This window comes from Oncorhynchus keta, chromosome 33 (genome assembly GCF_023373465.1).
Source record: "Oncorhynchus keta strain PuntledgeMale-10-30-2019 chromosome 33, Oket_V2, whole genome shotgun sequence".
In the NCBI taxonomy this organism is placed as follows: Eukaryota; Metazoa; Chordata; class Actinopteri; order Salmoniformes; family Salmonidae; genus Oncorhynchus; species Oncorhynchus keta.
In genome coordinates, this window is record NC_068453.1 from 24,293,599 (window position 1) to 24,303,693 (window position 10,095).

The 10,095-nt window shown below is 41.6% G+C and overlaps 1 pseudogene; it reads right to left on the reverse strand.

Annotated features, from left to right (window-relative positions):
• Window positions 1–3,794: 3,794 nt before the first annotated feature.
• LOC118379220 (4-galactosyl-N-acetylglucosaminide 3-alpha-L-fucosyltransferase 9-like) lies at window positions 3,795–6,054 on the reverse strand (annotated as a pseudogene).
• Between the last annotated feature and the right edge of the window lie 4,041 nt (window positions 6,055–10,095).

Below are 10,095 nucleotides of genomic sequence, written 5' to 3' on the forward strand. Positions count from 1 at the left end.
TGACGGCCTGGGAACAGTGGGTTAACGACAGAACGACAGATTTGTACCTTGTCAGCTCGGGGGTTTGAACTCGCAACCTTCCGGTTACTAGTCCAATGCTCTAACCACTAGGCTACGCTGCCGCCCCTTAGGTCTTCATCAGGTAATAAAAGATCCCAAAAAGTTTGCTGATGTCAACATTGTGAATAGTGCCCCACGGTGGCGGTGAGGTTATGTTGTGGGCAGGCATAAGCTACAGACAACAAACACAGTTCAATTTTATCAATGGCAATTTGAACAGAGATACCGGGACGAGGTCCTGAGACCCATTGTCGTGCCATTCATCCAACTTTATCACCTCATGTTTCAGCATGACAATGCAAGGCCCCATGTCGCAATGATCTGTACACAATTCCTGGAAACTGAAAATGTCTCAGTTCTTTTATGACCTGCATACTCACCAGACATGTCACCAATTGAGCAGGTTTGGGATGCTCTGGATTGACGTGTTCCAGTTCTCGCCAATATCCAGCAACTTCGCAAAGCCATTGAAGGAGTGGGACAACATTCCATTCAGTACATGACATATCTTTAAGATCTTACAACTCTTTTCATTGTGCAGGAAATTCCTCACAACTGTACTTTCCCCCTCCCCCTTTCAAAGCATACTCAAAGGCTCAATAAGGAAACAACCTATTTATCTTTCTGTCTGTGCAGTAAGGTTGTATGGTTTCATTTTGTTTTGTGCAGGTAGGTAAACAATGCAAAAACAAATATATGCAAAGGGTTTGCTCTGTTTGGGCCGTTGTAGTTTTTCTGTGGGTCAAATATCTGATCTGGGCAGTGGAGTAAATGAGTGCATATTCTGAACTGATCAAGCAGGTGGAAGTGATGTGGCTGCTGTGAGGTGGTCAACATTAATACAAATATCCACAAATCTTTAACAATATTTAAAATTCATTGCATTCTCACATCAATTTCAATTCTCTCAAAAAGTAAAAACAGTATAATGTTCACGGACAGCACTTGTACATTACATGATGTTAACATTTGAAAATGTTTGGTAACAAGTCATATTGCACGTTCCCCCCTATTTTCTCTGCTGTGTATTGTATTTATTTATCTTTTATTTAACTAGGCAAGTCAGTTAAGAACAAATTCTTATTTTCAATGACGGCCTAGGAACAGTGGGTTCAGGGGCAGAATGACAGATTTTAATCTTGTCAGCTCACGGATTTGATCTAGCAACCTTTTGGTTCTTAGTCCAACGCTCTAACCACTAGGCTACCTGCCGCCCGAGATGCTACTTTCAATAAATATTGAGGGTCTTATTTTGTCGACATGATGATCGAAGCTTGGCTGCCATTTCATAAATAAAATCATTCTCAAACTTTGGTCCATAATAATCTCATCATGTCGTTGACTACCCACACTGTGTCTACAAGCTGTTGACTAGAGTGCACCTGCCACTATCAGAGGGGGCACTATTGTTATACCTACGCACCATTTTTTGTGACAAAACCATCAGTTGGCCGAGAGTTGAAAATAGAATTGGAAACCCATTTAACCTGTATTTTTTTATTCAGTTTATGGGAATTTAACAGCAAAAGTAATTTGTATGTGCGCTAAGTATTTACACACAGACTTTAATCTGCAACATGTCAATTTGATGGAAACAACTGATGGGAAAATACCTATATTGTATTTCTGAAGATTTTACAATATTCGCATGGAAATCTCTCAATTGGATGGAAACCTAGTGTTAGGTTCTAATTTTTCAGAGTAAATAACCCATGGACCCTAGAGAAGCTTTAACTAAGTTTAATTCTATCCCAAAGGTTCTGTACAGCTGTAATCAGACAACCCAACATTTGTGCCATCCAGATATTTATATTCCACTTAAGACACTTCCTCTATCCAAACCTTACAGTTTATGCCCCAACAGGAAGAAGGTAACCAGATTGTACCCTGATTACTCCCTTAACTTCTTTGGGGTAGGGGTCAGTATTTTCACATCAGGATGAAAAGCATGCCCAGAGTAAATGACCTGCTACAAAGCCGTGAAAGTGCAGTGCGCCAAATTCAAACAACAGAAATCTCATAATTAAAATTCCTCAAATATACAAGTATTTTACACTATTTTAAAGATAAACTTGTTGTTAATCCCACCACAGTGTCCGATTTCAAAAAGGCTTTATGACATCTGATTATGTTAGGTCAGTACCTAGTCACAGAAAAACACAACCATTTTTCCAGCCAAAGAGAGGAGTCACAAAAAAACAGAAATAGAGATCAAATTAATCACTAACCTTTGATGATCTCATCAGATGACACTCATAGGACTTCATGTTACACAATACATGTATGTTTTGTTCGATAAAGTTCATATTTATATTCAATCTTAGTTTACATTGGCGCGTTATGTTCAGTAATGTTTTGCCTCCAAAACATCCTGTGATTTTGCAGAGCCACATGAATTTACAGATATACTCATCATAAATGTTGATGAAAATACAAGTGTTATGCACAGAACTTTAGATAAACCTCTCCTTAATGCAACCGCTGTGTCAGATTTCTAAAACACTTTACGGAAAAAGCACACCATGCTATAATCTGAGTACGGCGTTCAGACACAAACACAACCCATACAGGTACCCGCCATGTTGTGAAGTCAACAAAGTCAGAAATAGCATTATAAATATTCACTTACCTTTGATGATCTTCATCAGAATGCACTCCCAGGAATCCCAGTTCCACAATAAATGTTTGTTTTGTTCAATAAAGTCCATGATTTATGTCCAAATACCTCCTTTTTGTTTGCGCGTTTAGTTAAAAAAAAAATCAAAATTCACAACGCGCAGGCACTCTTAGTCCAGACGAAAAGTTTAAAAATTCCATTACAGTTCGTAGAAACATGTCAAACAATGTATAGAATCAATCTTTAGGATGTTTTTAACATAAATCTTCAATAATGTTTCAACCGGAGAATTCCTTTGTCTGTAGAAATGCAATGGAACGCAGCTAACTCTCACGGGGGTGCGCCTGAATGAGCTCGTGGCACTCTGCCAGACCCATGATTCAATCAGCTCTTATTCCCTCATCCTTCCCAGTAGAACCATCAAACAAGGTTCTAAAGACTGTTGACATCTAGTGGAAGCCTTAGGAAGTTCAATATGACCTCATAGACACTGTATATTGGATAGGCAAACCTACAAACCTCAGATTTTCCACTTCCTGGTTGGATTTTTTCTCCGGTTTTTGCCTGCCATATGAGTTCTGTTATACTCACAGACATAATTCAAACAGTTTTAGAAACTTCAGAGTGTTTTCTATCCAAATCTACTAATACTATGCATATCTTAGCATCTGGGCCTGAGTAGCAGGCAGTTTACTCTGGGCACCTTATTCATCCAAGCTACTCAATACTGCCCCCAGCCATATTAAACAAACAAACAAATGAACAAACAATCACCGCAAGGTGTACAAATTCAGAGACTTATGGCCTCGGAACTATGATCACACAGCAAAATGTCATTCCAGCTGAATCTGCCGTCTTGTTCAATGGCAGATGGAGCAGCGTTGGTTTCTCCACTTCCCCCTTCTGGTTCCTAAGAGTGTAATAGCACAAGACTTGGAAAGCAACAAAAAGACACACACACATAACAGCATTAATATTGTGATAAGCTATGCATATTTATTTATGCTAATTCCCCACACCCTTTCGTCCATTGTAGAATCCCATTCCAGAACAAGACAACATCAAATGTATATGTATTTAAAAAATAAAACCACAAACCCTAAGGCCTTCTGCATTTGCAATGATTGTTCGGTCATATAATTTAAATGTGTTACCTTTAACCATATTTACATGTACATACTGCCTCAATCAGCCTGACTAACCAGTGTCTGTATGTAGCCTCGCTACTTTTATAGCCTCGCTACTTTTATAGCCTCACTACTTTTATAGCTTGTCTTTTTACTGTTGTTTTATTTCTTTACTTACCTATTGTTCACCTAATACCTTTTTTGCACTTTTGGTTAGACCCTGTAAGTGAGCATTTCACTGTTGTATTCTGCGCACGTGACAAATAAACTTTGATTTGATTTAGAATTCATTCCCCTTGTCACGCCTTGGTCATTGTATCTTGTGTTTTTGTTATATGTTTGGGTAGGCCAGGGTGTGACATGGGTTTATATGTTTTATTTCGTATTGGGGTTTGTATTAATTGGGAGTGTGTATTATTAGGGGTGTGTCTAGTTAGGCTTGGCTGCCTGAGGCGATTCCTAATTGGAGTCAGCTGATTCTCGTTGTCTCGGATTGGGAACCGTATTTAGGCAGCCTGAGTGCGCGTTGTATTTCGTGGGTGATTGTACCTGTCTCTGTGTTAGTCACCAGATAGGCTGTAATTAGTTTCACTCCTTTGTTGTTTTCTTCTTCAGTTATTTCATGTACCGCATTTTCTTCATTAAAAGTCATGAGTAACCTACACGCTGCATTTCGGTCTGACTCTCTTCAAACAACAGACGAAGTTCATTACACCCCTGGCATTTCACCGAGAATCTTCAACCCAAAATACGTTTTCCTGTGGCAAATTTAGCCAATGTCTCATCGTAAGGAATCCGCAATATATACATGTGGTTCCATAACACTTTCTCTCACCAAGGCAGCCACCTAATGGCGATTTTATCTGTACGACTAGTATGAGCTTCACATTTCACCACTGCTAATTTACTGGTTAACTGACATGATTCTAATAATACATCTACCCCCAGACCATTATTATTGGTGTTCCTGTCGCTGCTAACATGCTGGTGACCACAATGTACCCAAATGATGAATTACTCCAAATGCTTACCACACACAGCATGCCCCTTTTCTCTCTGTTCATGTAACTAGAGCCATCTGGATACAATACTTTTCCTGATTCCAATGCTGTCTCTTGCAAATCAGGCCTAGGTTTCGGAGTAATCTGATCTGGGTCACATGTATGCGACTCACCATCCTAACAACGCAGGATTAAAAGCACAAATATTATGAAATTGTAGATTTTCCCCATTTAACGTTAACTCCCAGTTTGTCCATCTTGCACTAGTAACATGTTGTGCTTTGTCATACATGCTTTATGACGCTGTTCCGCCAAATTGTCTACCAATGTGGTGCGGTCTGTGGTGCGGTCTCGCATACGAGTTTCTCGTCTTTTGACGCTAATAACAAATCCTCCACGTATTGTACCAACACAGAACCTACAATTGAAACCCTTTTAACTATTGTTGGTTTTAATACAGCTGGACAGTGTCTTTCGGTAGTCTTTTCTTTCTAGGTATCTACTAAAATGTCTCCTAAAGGCCTCTATTTTGACATGCCTACTGAGCTCGTTGAACACCTGTACCCTCTTGTAGTTTGGGTTCCAGTTGCTCACTACCCAGCAGACTAATTTGTCCTTCTTGGGCAGCTCAAAGATTTTATCCTCACTGGTTACCTCGACAAGCGACCCATAAGGAACCTTGATGTCAGAATCCAGTCGATAACTGGCAGTCAAATTGAACAAGTGTTCAACACCAGGGATCCTGTTTGTGTTAGCCGGTGATTCTGCATTCCACCACACCCATTTCTGGAACCATGGACGTTGCTCTCGGGGCATGTTCTTCAGGTCTCCATGGATGTCTCTATGGTGGAATATGACACCGTGCGCCTTGCTGTAAAGGTTTTTATCCACTGTTAGGTGACAGCCTTTGATGTTAAAGTAGGCACAAGAGTCTATGTCAAAGGTGTGATCAAGTGGCCAGATCAAAATGATAGTCATCCTGAATGGTTGTCTGGGCATGGTGTGTTTGGTTCACCATCTGGTTCCTTGCCCTACGTACTTGAGGGCAAGGAGGACAACACGCCTTTCCCAAGTGGGATGCCTGGTCGATAGGGCATGAGAGGAACTTGATCTGGTGTTTGTAGTACATGAAGGATAAGCGCAGTAAGAATGTCATCATCAGAACAGGCCGTAGAACACCCTTGGAAGCCGGAGTGGACATAACTTGACCCTTTGAAAGAGAAAAGAGTCCAATCAAATCCACTCTAGAATATCAACAATAGCCATCTTATAAAATGACAATACACCATGGAATCCAGGGAAGAAAATACACAAGGAATGCAAAATGCATCACTAGTGAAACATACCAACATTCAGTGCTGTTGATTAATTCAGCATTCATGTTGACCATGTGTCAAACTCATTCCACAGAAGGTTGAGTGTCTGTAGGTTTTTGCTCCTCCCTTGTTCTTCAATGATTAATTAAGGTCACTAATTAGTAAGGAATTCCCCTCACCTGGTTGTCTAGGTCTTAATTGAAAGGATAAACCAAAAACCCGCGGACACTCGGCCCTCCATGGAAAGAGTTTGACACCCCTGATATGGACTCTCTTGTTGTCCTATACGATGACGTACACTACAACCCTCAAACGCAACTCTGGACCTCGAAACCAGTTCCACTGCATTCTTTCATGGTTCCCTTCTATTCAGAGACAGATTTAGACCTGCGACACCAAGTGGATGCAATTACGTATCAAGTAGAACAGAAAACCAGCAGTCTCTGGACTTCGCAGTGTACGAGTTGAATACCCCTGTACAGCAAACCAAGGGCACAATACGTAGAGCTATGTTACAGTACTTTTGTGCATTTGTAGATTGGCCTGAGGGCATTGTTGGGAGTTACTGTGTGTGGTGATAAGTCTGGATTGTTGCAGTTTCTGTTTTTAAAAATAAATACTTATAACATTGTCCTCTGTGTATATATTTTCAAATAAATGAAAGGCAATACTTTTCATTTCCCCCCATCTTTTTGAATAAAGTCCACTTGTTATCCTGTGAATACGGCAAGTATAGGTTCAGCAATATCTCATACAAGGAACAACAAGGTCTTAGACAATACCAAACCATGTTATCACATCAAAATCATATCAAGCATTACTCCTACGGGGACTAAAGAGAATCCACTGGGACAGCTCACAACAACTGCCTGAACAAACAGGACACAAAAAACAAACTGTTACATGGAGCAAGTGTCAACCCCGACCTGCTGCTGCTGCTGTTTCTTCAAGGTTTGTTGGCAGACTACACTCAAAAGGTGCATTGTCTCCACCTACTGTACAGGGTGGTGAGAGAAAAAAATCTAACCTGAGCTGAGGTACAGCACTTTTTTTATTTGACCTTTATTTAACCCGGTAGGCCAGTTGAGAACCAGTTCTCATTTACAACTGCGATCTGGCCAAGATAAAGCAAAGCAGTGTGACAAAAACACAGAGTTACACATAAATGTACAGTCAATAACACAAAAGAAAAACATTTGAAAAATCTGTACAGTGTTTGCAAATGTAGAAGAGTAGGGAGGTAAGGCAATACATCGGCCCTAGAGGCGAAAATAATTACAATGTAGCATTAATACTGGAGTGAAAGATGTGCAGATGATGTGCAAGTGGAGATACTGGGTTTAAAAAGAGCAAGAGGTTAAGTAATAATATGGGGAGGAGGTAGTCAGGTGTGCTTTTTACAGATGGGCTGTGTACAGGTACAGTGATCGGTAAGCTGCTCAGACAGCTGATGGTTAAAGTTTGAGAGGGAGATATAAGATTCCAGCTTCAGAGATTTTTTCAATTCGTTCCAGTCATTGGCAGCACAGAACTGGAAGGAAAGGCGGCCAAAGAAAGTGTTGGCTTTGGGGATGACCAGTGAAATATACCTGCTGGAGCGCTACTACGGGTGGGTGTTATGGTGACCAGCAAGCTGAGATAAGGCGGGGCTTTACCTAGCAGAGACTTACAGATGACCTAGTGTGAGTGGGTTTGGCGAAGGCCATGTAGTGAGGGCCAGCCAATGAGAGAATACAGGTCGCAGTGGTGGGTAGTATATGGGGCTTTGGTGATAAAACAGATGGCACTGTGATAGCAAACTGGATGTAGTCTGAGTAGAGTGTTGGGGGCAATTTTGTAAATGACATCGAAGTCAAGGATCGGTAGGATAGTCAGTTTTATGAGGGTGTTTGGCGGCATGAGTGAAGGATGCTTTGTTGCGAAATAGGAAGCCGATTCTAGATTTCATTTTGGATTGGAGATGCTTAATGTGAGTCTGGAAGGAGAGTTTACAGTCTAACCAGACACCTAGGTATTTGTAGTTGTCCACATATTCTAGGTCAGAACCGTCCCGAGTACTGAGGCTAGTCGGGTGAGCAGCATGCATTTAGTTTTACTAGCATTTTAAAAGCCGTTAGAGGCCACGGAAGGAGTGTTGTATGGCGATGAAGCTCGTTTGGAGGTTTGTTAACACAGTGTCCAAAGGGCCAGATGTACACAGTGGTGTCGTCTGCGTAGATGTGGATCAGAGAATCACCAGCAGCAATAGCTACATCATTGATATACAGTGGGGAGAACAAGTATTTGATAACTGCCGATTTTGCAGGTTTCCTACTTACAAAGCATGTAGAGGTCTGTCATTTTATATCATAGGTACACTTCAACTGTGAGAGACGGAATCTAAAACAAAAATCCAGAAAATCATATGATTTTTAAATTCATTTTATTGCATGACATAAGTATTTGATACATCAGAAAATCAGAACTTAATATTTGGTACAGAAACCTTTGTTTGCAATTACAGAGATCATACGTTTCCTGTAGTTCTTGACCAGGTTTGCACACACTGCAGCAGGGATTTTGACCCACTCCTCCATACAGACCTTCTCCAGGTCCTTCAGGTTTCGGGGCTGTAGCTGGGCACTACGGACTTTCAGCTCCCTCCAAAGATTTTCTATTGGGTTCAGGTCTGGAAACTTGCTAGGCCACTCCAGGTCCTTGAGATGCTTCTTACGGAGCCACTCCTTAGTTGCCCTGGCTGTGTGTTTCGGGTCGTTGTCATGCTGGAAGACCCAGCCACGACCCATCTTAAATGCTCTTACTGAGGGAAGGAGGTTGTTGGCCAAGATCTTGCGATACATGGCCCCATCCATCCTCCCCTCAATACAGTGCAGTCCTACTGCCCCCTTTGCAGAAAAGCATCCCCAAAGAATGATGTTTCCACCTCCATGCTTCACGGTCGGGATGGTGTTCCTTCGATTGTACTCATCCTTCTACTTCCTCCAAACACGGCGAGTTGAGTTTAGACCAAAAAGCTCTGTTTTTGTCTCATCAGACCACATGACCTTCTCCCATTCCTCCTCTGGATCATCCAGATGGTCATTGGCAAACTTACGTGCGTTGCAGGATTTTAATCCATGATGGCGTCGTGTGTTACTAATGGTTTTCTTTGAGACTGTGGTCCCAGCTCTCTTCAGGTCATTGACCATGTCCTGCCGTGTAGTTCTGGGCTGATCCCTCACCTTCCTCATGATCACTGATGCCCCACGAGGTGAGATCTTAGATGAAGCCCCAGACTGAGGGTGATTGACCGTCATCTTGAACTTCTTCCATTTTCTAATATTTGTGCCAACAGTTGTTGCCTTCTCACCAAGCTGCTTGTCTATTTTCCTGTAGCCCATCCCAGCCTTGTGCAGGTCTACAATTTTATCCCTGATGTCCTTACACAGTTCTCTGGTCTTGGCCATTGTGGAGAGGATTGAGTGTGTGGACAGGTGTCTTTTATACAGGTAACGAGTTCAAACAGGTGCAGTTTATACAGGTAATGAGTGGAGAAGAGGAGGGCTTCTTAAAGAAAAACGAACAGGTCTGTGAGAGCCGGAATTCTTACTGGTTAGTAGGTGATCAAATGCTTATGTCATGCAATAAAATAAAAATGAATTACTTAAAAATCATACAATGTGATTTTCTGGATTTTTGTTTTAGATTCCGTCTCTCACAGTTGAAGTGTACCTATGATAAAACATTACAGACCTCTATATGCTTTGTTAGTAGGAAACACTGCCGATTTAGCAGGTTATCAAATACTTGTTCTCCCCACTGTATACAGACAAAAGAGTCAACCAGAGAATTTAACTCTGTGGCACCACATAGAGACTGCCAGAGGTCCGGACAACAGGCCCTCCAATTTGACACACTGAACTCTATCTGGGAAGTAGGGCAAGTTGCTGCAGGGGGTGCTGAGATGTTGGCCAGGGTAGGGGTATCCTAGTGGA